Consider the following 11,902-nt stretch of genomic DNA (forward strand, 5'->3'; position numbering starts at 1 on the left):
CGTCTGGTGACACAGTTATCCTAATACGGTGCCTCTGACAGCTGTATAATGTGACCCAATCAGGCCGAACTAACCGGGTTTTGCCCCACATCAACAGCTTGTTCCGTCATAACTCTTCGGGAAAAGAAGCCCTCAGGACCTCGGAACCAGATAGTTTCTCTCTGAGAACATTTCCATTATTTATGAACTGTCTTCAGAATCAAGCCGAGGACACGCACAGGCTTAGCTAATTCATCTAATGAGCGAATCTGATGAGCAGCATTCCCTAAACATGGACGCGCCGGAATAGCGGGTTGCTCCCGCGGACATCGGTAAACAGAACATTTCATTAAGAAATCCACATTCTTATGTATTTTTGAAGCAGACTAACTACAACGAGTATCTGCCAGAATGTAATGAATCTATATAGTATTCAGCACTATTTTTCGCGAAGTGTAATGGGAAAGTGTTGGAAAATATTACATTTGGAAACATATATGAGGAGAGTATTTGTAGGTTTTTTTCCAATCGAAGAGCTAGCTTTTATAAACTAAACAGATGATATCCAAATAAAGTTGTTGCAACGAAACGCAGAAACATAAAAGTGACTAGACGTGAGGGCTTCTTTAAAACGCTCAAGCTGCTTGACAGAAATAAAAAACGAGTGTTTTTCTCTCCTAAGACAAATATGGCTCAAAATAGCATCATCCACGACAGTAGATAACCATTATAGTGATCAAAACTACATTTTTAATTGCGTTAAAGCAGAAAAAGAAATGGTTGTCAAACAACGAGATTTTGGATCATCCTTCTCGACCCGACAACAGAAGGTAATACAGAAACAAAATTACCGTAAAGAGCGTAGGAAGGAAAATTAGAAGAGAAGAATGTAGAGGGCTAAGGAAAGGGAGAAGAGGATTGTAAGAGGCAAGGAAAGGGGAATAGATAAAGAAAGGGGACGGAGAGATGAAGTTAATAAGGCTGATAAAGTCGCCTAATTCATCTGTTGACGCTCGTAGTAACAATGGTCAAATTTTATTTTTACCTTCTTTACGCAATAGACATGCTGAGCAGGAACGACTGATTATTCAGACGAATACCTTTCCTTTATTATCTTCCACAATTTTCATCAGTTTCCAGTTTCTACCAACTCGTTTACCATTCCTTTCGTTTAAGCTGTTATATAAGATATAGAGACCAGCAATCCATCACGGACGTGAGTATAAGTGCAATAGCAAACTGGTAAACTTTACAAGTATGCTACCCTAAATCTCTTACAGTGAACGCTGGATTAGTTTCGTTAATCCGCGATTCAGTCTAAATAATGCAACCCATACTCTAGTAGTTTGGGGATGGTGCCGTGGTAGATAAATTTGAACTGAAGAGAGAGATATTGCGTCATTGCACAACATGTACGTGAACATTCCTACGCACTCCCATCGTAATTCAATTAAGAGAAAAAATGTTGGCTGTCACCTTTTTTTTATCGAGACGGGATTGGCTCCTGCTAGTATATCGATCGATCTCTGTTGGCTTACCCGGTGACTCTCGCTAACGGTTTCGTGAAGCAAACTTATTAACACGAGCCGCGAGGGGCAGGCGTGAAATCTGATAAACGGAAAAACAACTGCCCCTCATTTCATGTGCTGTCATAAGATAATTACGTGAAAGTTCAGATTTCTATCGGTCCGTGACGTTATCTCTTAACCTGTGTTGATCATGCTCCATTTATTTTGGATACCTTTAACAACAACAAAAAACACGTCAGGGTACACTTTCTTTTATTTTCTGTTATTTATCAACATTTTGTGTTGATATAATCAATCTTACTCTGCCGATTAGTTTCGGTTACGGACAGTACACACGAGCGTGTCAGTGCGTTTAAGGAAATCAAGAAAATGGCGTTTGATTATACGTGAGTATATATTATACTATATATATTACACTCACGTATAATGGAACGATCTTATGCACTCAGTAGACAGGAATAAGCAATAGCTTCATGAAGAGGGAAACAGTAATGAGTACCACATGAAATAAGGAAGCAAATACGACGGTAATCTCAAAAGTAAGGTCTCCAATTTTTTTATAAGTACCAAGAGCTGTTTATTTCTACAATGGCTTACATCAGTTTACAGCTTGAACATTTAGATATTTTTAGACATAACCACCATTTCTTTCGATGCATTTTTGTAGACGCTGTGGCAGTTTTTGTATACCAGGTCGCCGCCATGCTGTTCAGAAAGTTATGAACCTCTTCTTTCACCTCGTCGCCGGAGCTGAATCTATGGGACCACAATGACAGGTGCTGTGAGACTGTGGAAAAACTCAAACCGGCAGTTCAGAAATGGGGACGAGGGATGTTGAGCAAGGGGGTACACATTCTCGATGAAAACGCTCGCCCACACATCGCTCGGCAAACCGTTACTCTGCTGCAACAGTTTCAGTGGAACATAAAAATCCACCCACCCTATAGTCCTGACTTGGCGCCCAGTGACTATCACCTGTTTCCTAAGTTAAAAGAACATTTGGCCTGAAAGCGATTCAGCTCCGACGACGAGGTGAAAGAAGCCTCTACAAAAATGCATCGACAGAAATGGTGATTATGTCGAAAAATAGGTAAATGTTCAAGCTGTAAGCTGATATAAACCATTGCAGAAATTAACATGTCTATGTACTCATGAAAAAATAGGAGACATTAGTTTTGGGCTTACCCTCGTAACATCGTAGGTAGGACGATGGTTTTACAATTATATTTTCCGGCTGTGGAGAAACACCTTTAAATCAATACTGTTTCTGTGGTTTCTTATGTAAGAAAAGTATCTGCTAATAATTAGCTCACAAATATTGTTCATCTGTGCCTTCAGCCTGGCGACGAAAGCTAGCAGGAGACTAATATCAGTCGCCACCGCTGATTTTTGACATAGGCCTGCAGATGTAACAGTTGTGTCTCAAGAAGTTGTGCCATGGCATGGCTGTAGATGACAATGTTAACCTACGTAATTGTCCAATAAATTCGGCGGCAAGCAGTGCATCGACATTATGAGTACCAGTTTTATCCAGAAGAGCATTTCCTTCCATGTAGTTATTCATTAATCTCCAGTATACCTGAATCAACATATTAGCATCAGCGAAACAAATATTAACGATGAATGTCGTCTTTGTACGTTCCTTTTTACCATCGTTAGATAGATACGCGACTCGCTGGAAGTACTTTCAACTAACGGAACCGAGTGCATTGTAATTGACATCGAATAGTCAACAGAAACTGAAGTATGCCTTAATGCAGCGTAAAAGTCTCACTAATTTTCTCAAATAGCGTAAACTATATATCAGATAGGGTCAAGTAGTATCATCAACTGTCCACTGACGAAGCCGTTGTCCACAAGTTATCGTCGTCGTTGGATAAAAGTAATAAAATGTAGAAATACTTGTGTAAAATTGTCATTGGGTGTAACGAACGCCGACTGTTTTTGAATGTAGATGACTGCACGATATACCAATTTCAATGAGAAAGAATGCGATAGCATAGGAATACAACTTTTGGACTCTGTCATATTCGTATAAGTATTTAGGAGTAACACCAAGATGCTATATGAAATGGACTGTTTGACATATAAATCCAGTAGTAGCAGGAATTATGAAGGGGAGGCTTAAAATTGTTGTAAGGATTCCAGGGCAGTGCGGTGCATCTGTAATGGAAAAAAGTAGGACTCTAGGGTCTCCAGTTGTAGAGTACAGTTGAGGCCTTGTCCAATAGACAGGACCAGACACAGAACGAATTTAGTAAGATGCTGTAAAGATGACATTTCGCTACAGCCAATGTGAGAGTAACGCAGAGATGCTCCAGGGCACTTAAATTGGAATGTTTGGAACAAAGGCGACATTGTTCTCGTGAAACTGTGATAGCTACATTTAGAGGACCGGTAATCAAGGAAATCTGAGCGACATTTCTGCTGCCAGCATCGCGTGTCTCGCTTAAAAAAATGGTTCAACTGGTTCTGAGCACTATGGGACTTAACATCGGAGGTCATCAGTCCCCTAGAACTTAGAAATACTTAAAGCTAACTAACCTAAGGACATCACACACATCCATGCCCGAGGCAGGATTCGAACCTGCGACCGTAGCGGTAGCGCGGTTCCAGACTCAAGCGCCTAGAGCCTCCCGGCCACATCGGCCGGCTGTCTCGCTTAATGATCGTAGAATAAGAAATTGGGGTGCGTACCGAGGCAATATACACTTAGTTTTCTCTTTCTCCATACGCGGATAGCATAGGACGGAAAACAGCTAATGTGGATACGAAGTATCTAAAAGTACAGTTGCTTGTGTACGACTAAAAAGGACTCATTCGCTTTCAGAGTTCTATCCAAAGCATTACATGTACAGATATAATCGATACATAAATAGAACCATAAATTTACCGAGTTTGTATTGTGTCCACCAGATAGTGTTAAGAGTGCAGTGCATTGACAAAATGGCGACAAAGCAAGAGAAGCGTTTTGTGTGTTCGAACGTGCGATATGTTTGTGTTATAACGGTGCAGCGTGCATTCAGAAGGAATTATGTAAAACAATTCCAAGCAAACAGAGAGTTTTGCGCTAGAATAGACATTTCAGGGATAGTGGTTGTCTCTGTAAACAGCAAAGTACCAGTAGGACAAGTGTGCCAGCTGCAACGATGGAGATGGTGAAGAACCATTTCATAGCACCCAGTAAAAAAGAAGAAAGGGGACGGTCTGCGCTACCTGCGAACTTGGAATACCGCAGCAAACTTTGCAGAAGATTTGGCGATGCCGGTTACATTTCAAAACCTTCTGTCTGTAACTCGAGCAGAAATTGAAACCGGAAGATCATGGCCGGCGCATTCAGTTTTGCATCACACTACAGGAAGCACTTGACGATAAACATGACACCTCCTAGAGCCGAAGAAATCTTCCATTTACCTGAAAAAGTTAATCGCCACAATGGTAGAGTCTGAGACAGCGAAAATTCTCGTAAAATTGTGACACGTGAAAGAGATTAGCTGAAGGCTATTTTTTTTTCTGTGCAGTGTCACAGACGAAACTGTATGGATTGTTTTTCTTCTGTGAGAAGACTGTGAAAGATACCTCTTACCTTCGACATGTTGCAGTTGTGGTTGTTTCTACAGCTGACTTCTTATGGCCATCGACAGGATGTTGCTACATAAGGTATGGGACGAACCTGACTACCACTTGGACCTGCGTCGCGTGACCAAAGGGGCACTCATAGAATATTAGTAGTGTGCGAAATGCACACTTGGTGCATTTACGGTTCTATTCCTGCATCAGTCATATTTGTACATATAACACTTTGGAAAATAGAGAGCTATGAAAACGAATGACTTATTTATGGTAGCCTCGTATTTGCGTGTATATGTGTAATGGTGTGGGTTAAATACGATCGCGCCAATATCTTCATGAAACCCAAGCATCACCAAAGGCAACACAACTGACGTACTCAACTTTAGGGAGTTTAAGCGCGGGTGGATTTGTTTGAATTGTTGACTGTACTGGAGAAAATGTTTAATTAACGTATTAGTAGCAATTAAATAAATATTAAGGGCAAATCGTCGTCTTTCGTACGTATACGTTACTTTTGAGAATGAAAACATGGTCCAAATAGGCTGTATTCCTTTTATTATCTGTTCAATTGACCACGTTCAACTGTGAATCATCTTCAGGCACCTGTAATACGTCCCGAAATGGTGACATTGGTTTATACATCAATTGTCTACAAACTCTCGCATATACATATACTTTATACCCCAAGTTACTTACCTATTTTAAGTTTCACACTTCATTTCACATTCTAATATATCGCTGGTACATGTGGAGATGTATACATCATATTTTTGTGCGTATCTGCCACAAAAATAAAATAATAGTGTACAAGATTAGGTCCACTAAGCGACACAAACAGAAGCTCGTGGTATAGGCACAGCTGTTATGGTATGACCAATCCTATGTGTGGATAGTCGATAACATGGAATAACGTACTGGCGTAATATTATTCTCACTCAAGCTATCTTATTAAAAGTAGAGGACCCAAACTCATACATCATACGCCATGTCGTATGTCATATTAGAAATTACAGTACAAAGTCCAAACTAAACAAGTTTATTTCGGGCTCCTTAATACGCTGTACCAATCAGCCTATCAAATAAAACAATGATGTATTAACAAATACGTCACGTGTTACGTTAGAACACCTTTTTTTACAGTGTTATAATAAAACTGGAAAACCATAACATGGATTACACCATGTCAGTACCATTACCATTATTAAAAGGCCCGACATATCTTTTGTAGTTTGGACATTGTACTGTAATTTACAATATTACATGTGGCATGACATATGATATATGAATTTCGAGCCCCTACTTTTAAGAACATAGCTGAATGAGAATAATGATATGCCAGTGAATAACGTTTTAGTATCTTACTTAATGTTATCGACCATCCACAGACAGGATTCTAAACATCTTTGGTCAGCTGGGCCTATACTACGATGTGGCAGTTGTCTGCCTGTGTCGCATAATGGGCGTAATCATTTACAATATTGTTTTATTTTTGTGCCACATGCGTACAGACGCATCAAAATACGATGTATACCTGTTCACATATAGCAGCGATGTATTAGAATGTGAAATCGAGCGTAGAGCTAAAAATGCCGGCAGCTGTGACCGAGCGGTTCTAGGCGCTTCAGTCCATAACCGCGCTGCTGCTACGCTCGCAGGTTCGAACCCTGCCTCGGGCATGGACGTGTGTGATGTCCTTAGGTTAGTTAGGTTTAAGTAGTTCTATGTTCTAGGGAACTGATGACCTCAGATGTTAAGTCCCATAGTGCTTTGAGCCATTTGAAGCAAAAAAAAAAAAATAGTAATTTGGTATATAAAGTATATGTATATGCGATAGTTCGTATATAGTAAATATATAAACCAATGAAAAGATTTTTGCATGTATTACAGGTGCTTGAAAATGACCCAGTGATGAAACTGGCCAGTTGCGCAGATGATAAAAAGAATGCAATCTACTTGGACCACGTTTTCATTCTCAAAACACATTGAATTTTGAACTCCAAGGTGAACAAAATTTTAAAGAAGTTATCGTTACTGTCGTCAAAGGTATTATACGGCTAAAAAAGTAGTCGTCTCAAATACATAATGACGTAGGACACCCGTGCAGCTTGTCAGTATTAAACAGATGCTTTTCCATGTCCAAAATAACTACTCAAATTCGAATCGAATATTTCGTAAACAGTGTTCACAATGCGTCCTCTCTAGAACAGTTTTCAATGTGGACATCACAAAAATTGCAGATGAATTGCACCAAAATATCCGTTGCACTGTACACGGCCACAACTACATGAACATCAGAATGTGCCGTTCAGAAAATGAAATGAACCCACTGACGATGATCAAACCTAACCAAACATAAATAGCAGAACCATTTTCAAAATCTACTTATTTGAAGAGAAACAGGGACAAGTAGGCCTACGAAGCAAGGGTGGATATAATGATTAAAATGAGATACTGACGAATTTCTTACGTGATCCCTATAATTACAGATAGGAAGATGGTTGTGACTGCCATACAACTGTAATAATCCATTGTTATTTTTCGATGTAGACGGTAATAATTCTCAGAAACTTCAATCCGTGGTCAGGATTGCCTCCCGGAAACACAGAAAAAAATTGGTTATTTGTGGTAAGGTCTTACGGGACCAAACTACTGAGGTCATCGGTCTCTTGACGTACTGAAACATCCTCTTAGAAAAATTAATGAATGATAAACCTCCTAAGTTATTTGATTTTCAAGCAGCTGAGCAGAACTGAACGTACTCAGGCATTTCTCTCTTTACTTATTCTGATCAACACTAAACTGACACACAACATTTTTACCGCAACGCAATCTGACTTTCAATAATCGCTACAAAAGAATGGCCCTGACTAACAATAACCTATACCTTTCATGAATCACTTACCTCACAAAAATCTTCGTTACTCGAACTATTGCAATACAGCGAGCGCCATTACTGCCAGCTAAATAAAAGATTCAAACTACTGAAGGCACTAACTACTGATAGGCAGTTAGCAGTTAGCAAATGGAAGATTTTGATAGAGAACAAACAATGTATTTACCTTAATAGTATTCAATAGTTAAATACTTCAGTTGTGCTGAAGGCAGTATCTAGTACCAATCATCTTCAGCAGCAGTAGAAGCCATTTGACAGCCATTACTGGATAAAGCCTTCCTCCCGAATTATTCACCGAGCGAGGTGGCGCAGTGGTTAGACACTGGACTCGCATTCGGGAGGACGACGGTTCAATCCCGCGTCCGGCCATCCTGATTTAGGTTTTCCGTGATTTCCCTAAATCACTCCAGGCAAATGCCGGGATGGTTCCTTTCAAAGGGCACGGCCGACTTCCTTCCCCATCCTTCCCTAATCCGACGAAACCGATGACCTCGCTGTCTGGTCTCCTTCCCCACACAACACAACCCCTAAACTAACTTACGCTAAGGACAAAACACACACGCGCGCGCACACACACACGCGCGCACACACACACACACAGACAGACAGACAGACAGACACACACACACACACACACACACACACGTACACACACACACACACACACACACACACACACACCCGTGCCCCAGGAAGGACTCGAACCTCCGACAACCGTGACATGACGCCTAGACCGCGCGGCTACACCGCGCAGCCCGGAAGCATGATATCGGTGTTAACGAAATTAGAACAGCCACTTCCTATTTTGGCGTCGAAGGCGCTCAGCAACGTTTATACTGTTTCGTTTGCGGATCAGGTGGTGAGACTGGAAAAGAGAAGATCGGAAAGATATCAAGCTCCGATTGGGCTACTGTGCTAGCTCACGTGTCCACTTCGAAGTGAGCTGTAACCTTCAGGTGGGTAGTAGAACATTTAACGTTTATAGAATGACGGTGCGTGAGAAATGCGTGGTCATAAAATATCGGATGATGTCAGGTGGACATTAGATTGTTAGCTGCATCTGTCAACGACACTGGTAGCTCGGTGCAGGTGTACAGCAGATGTCTGACCAGGCTGCTGCGAGTGTCCGACAAGGCGTTCTCGATGATGTTGCGTCAGAGACGAGCCAATCGGCAGCATGCCCCTAGAAGGTGCAGCTACGAAAAACAAGCGGCTGCGAAGAGCTTTACCGACCGCGGCGCGGTGCTGCAAGCGCAGCGGGCGTCCGCGCAGGCGCAGTGAGTTCGCCGGGGCAACGCATCTCTTTCGCTCGCGGTACCTGGCCGCGTCCCCTCGCACGGCGCTCATCAATCACCGAGATGAATGATGTTCATTACTGCGCGCGTCCTAAGCAAACACGGCCGCAGCACAGCCGCGATACCCGGCCGCGCCGCCAGCTGCGCCAAATTGCTCCTACACCGCCTCTTCTGGGAACACTTGCGAAGATGGCAAGATACTGGCGTTTCTCTCCGCTTACCTAACAGCTGACCAGGTCGAGATTTCCTGACAGGCAGTTTTCACGGGCTACTGGTCTTAAGGCATAGAGACACTATCGAAGTAGAACACCAGCAGGGCAATATAGGGCACTGCAAAGAGAATATGGTTTTTTTTCCTACACCTTTAGTTGTATAGTAACGTTTCGACGCTATTCGGAAAGAACTCAGACGCCAGTTATAATATGCACACTCATAACAAGTCTTCAGCCGCTTGTAAGCTCTAGCAGCAAAGATGTTGTTGTGGTTTTCACTACAGAGACTGGTTTGATGCAGCTCTCCATGCTACTCTATCCTGTGCAAGCTTCATCTCCCAGTACCTACTGCAACCTACATCCTTCTGAATCTTTTTAGTGTATTCATGTCTTCGTCTCCCTCTACGGTTTTTACTTTCCATGCTGCCCTCCAATACTAAATTGGTGATCCCTTGATGCCTCAGAATATGCCCTACCAACCGATCCCTTCTTCTAGTCAAGTTGTGCCACAAATTTCTCTTCTCTCTAGTTCTATTCAATACCATCTCATTAGTTATGTGATCTACCCATTTAATCTTCAGCATTCTTCTGTAACACCACATTTCGAAAGCTTCTGTTCTCTTCTTGTCTAAACTATTTATCGTCCACGTTTCACTTCCATTCACGGCTACACTCCATTCAAATACTTTCAGAAACGACTTCCTGAGATATCAACTCCTAAACATCAAGTGGACGACCAACAACGAAATGCTCGGATTCAAAAGGGTGTAAGCCAGGGATGTAATTTTTCGCCCATACTTTTCAATCTGTACGTCGAAGAAGCAATGGTGGAAATACAAGAAGGGTTCAGAAGTGGAATTAAAATTCAAGGTGAAAGGGAATCAATGATAAGATTCGTCGATGACATTGCTCTCCTTAGTGAAAGCGAAGAAGAATTACATGATATGCTGAATGGAATGGACAGTATAATGAGTACAGAATATGGTTTGATAGTAAATCGAAGAAAGACGAAAGTAACGAGAAGTAGCAGAAAAGAGAACAGCGAGAAACTTAACATCAGGGTTGATGGTCACGCAGTAGATGAAGTTAAGGGATTCTCCTACCTAGGCAGCAAAATAACTAATTACGGGCGGAGTAAGGAAGACATCAAAAGCAGACTAGCACTGGCAGAAGAGAAGTCTACTGGTATCGAACACAGGCCTCAATTTGAGGAAGAAATTTCTGAGAGTATACGTTTCGAGCACAACATTCTACGGTAGTGAAACATGGACTGTGGGAAAACCGTAACAAAAGAGAATCGAAGCGTGTGAGATGTGGTGCTACAGACAAATGTTGAAAATTAGGTGGACTGATAAGGTATGGAATGAGGAGGTTCTGTGCAAAATCGGGGAGGAAAGGAATATGTGGAACACACTGACAAGGAGAAGGGACAGGAGGATAGGACATTTGTTAAGACATCAGGGACTGACTTCCACGGTACTAGAGGGAGCTGTAGAGGACAAAAACTGTAGAGGAAGACAGCGATTGGAATACATCCAGCAAATAATTGAGGACGTAGGTTGCAAGTGCTACTATGAGATGAAGAGGTTGGCGCAGGAGAGGAATTCGTGGGGGCGGCATCAAACCAGTCAGAAGACTGACGAATCGAAAAAAAAAATCAAGCCTCCGTACAAAAGATGAATCAATACGAAAGGTAGTCATAAAGTTATGCAAAGGTTATTCGGAAAGTAAGTTCAGATCTGTCGCGAAATGCAGACCGCAGTGAAAATCAAAAATTTTTTTATTTGCAGCAGTTTGCTACACCTTCCAGCTACTTCTCTCCGTAGTCGCCGCTCCTACCTAGGTATTTGTCGTAGCGTTATACCAAATTTCCAATACCTTCGTCATGGAAAGCAACCGCTTGCACTATCCGCCGCTTTCCTACGCTGGTCTGCTGTTCGTTGTCTACGCCGAAATGTTGTCTTCACAGCCAGCGGTACACGTGAGCAAGAAATGAACATCAGTGGTTGGCAAAACTGGGCTGTATGCTGGGTGATTAGGCCCTGACTGACATTAACCTATACCTTTCATGAATCACTTACCTCACAAAAATCTTCGTTAGTCGAACTACTGCAATACAGCGAGCGCCAATACTGCCAGCTAAATAGCAGATTCTAACTACTGAAGGCACTAACTACTGATAGGCATAGTTAGCAAATGAAAGATTTTGATACAGAACAAACAATGTATTTACTTTAATAATGTTCAAAAGTCATAATATATATATATCAGTTCATGATATCCAGTATTACAAATTTACTCTTTCTGGTGGACACACGTCCAGATCGTCCGCTCTCAGAAGTCTGCCATCTCTCTCCCCACATCCACCACTGCTGCCGGCTCACCTCCAACTGCGCAACGCTACGCTCTGTTCACATCCAA

The sequence above is a fragment of the Schistocerca americana genome, chromosome 5, assembly GCF_021461395.2.
Source record: "Schistocerca americana isolate TAMUIC-IGC-003095 chromosome 5, iqSchAmer2.1, whole genome shotgun sequence".
Classification (NCBI taxonomy): Eukaryota; Metazoa; Arthropoda; class Insecta; order Orthoptera; family Acrididae; genus Schistocerca; species Schistocerca americana.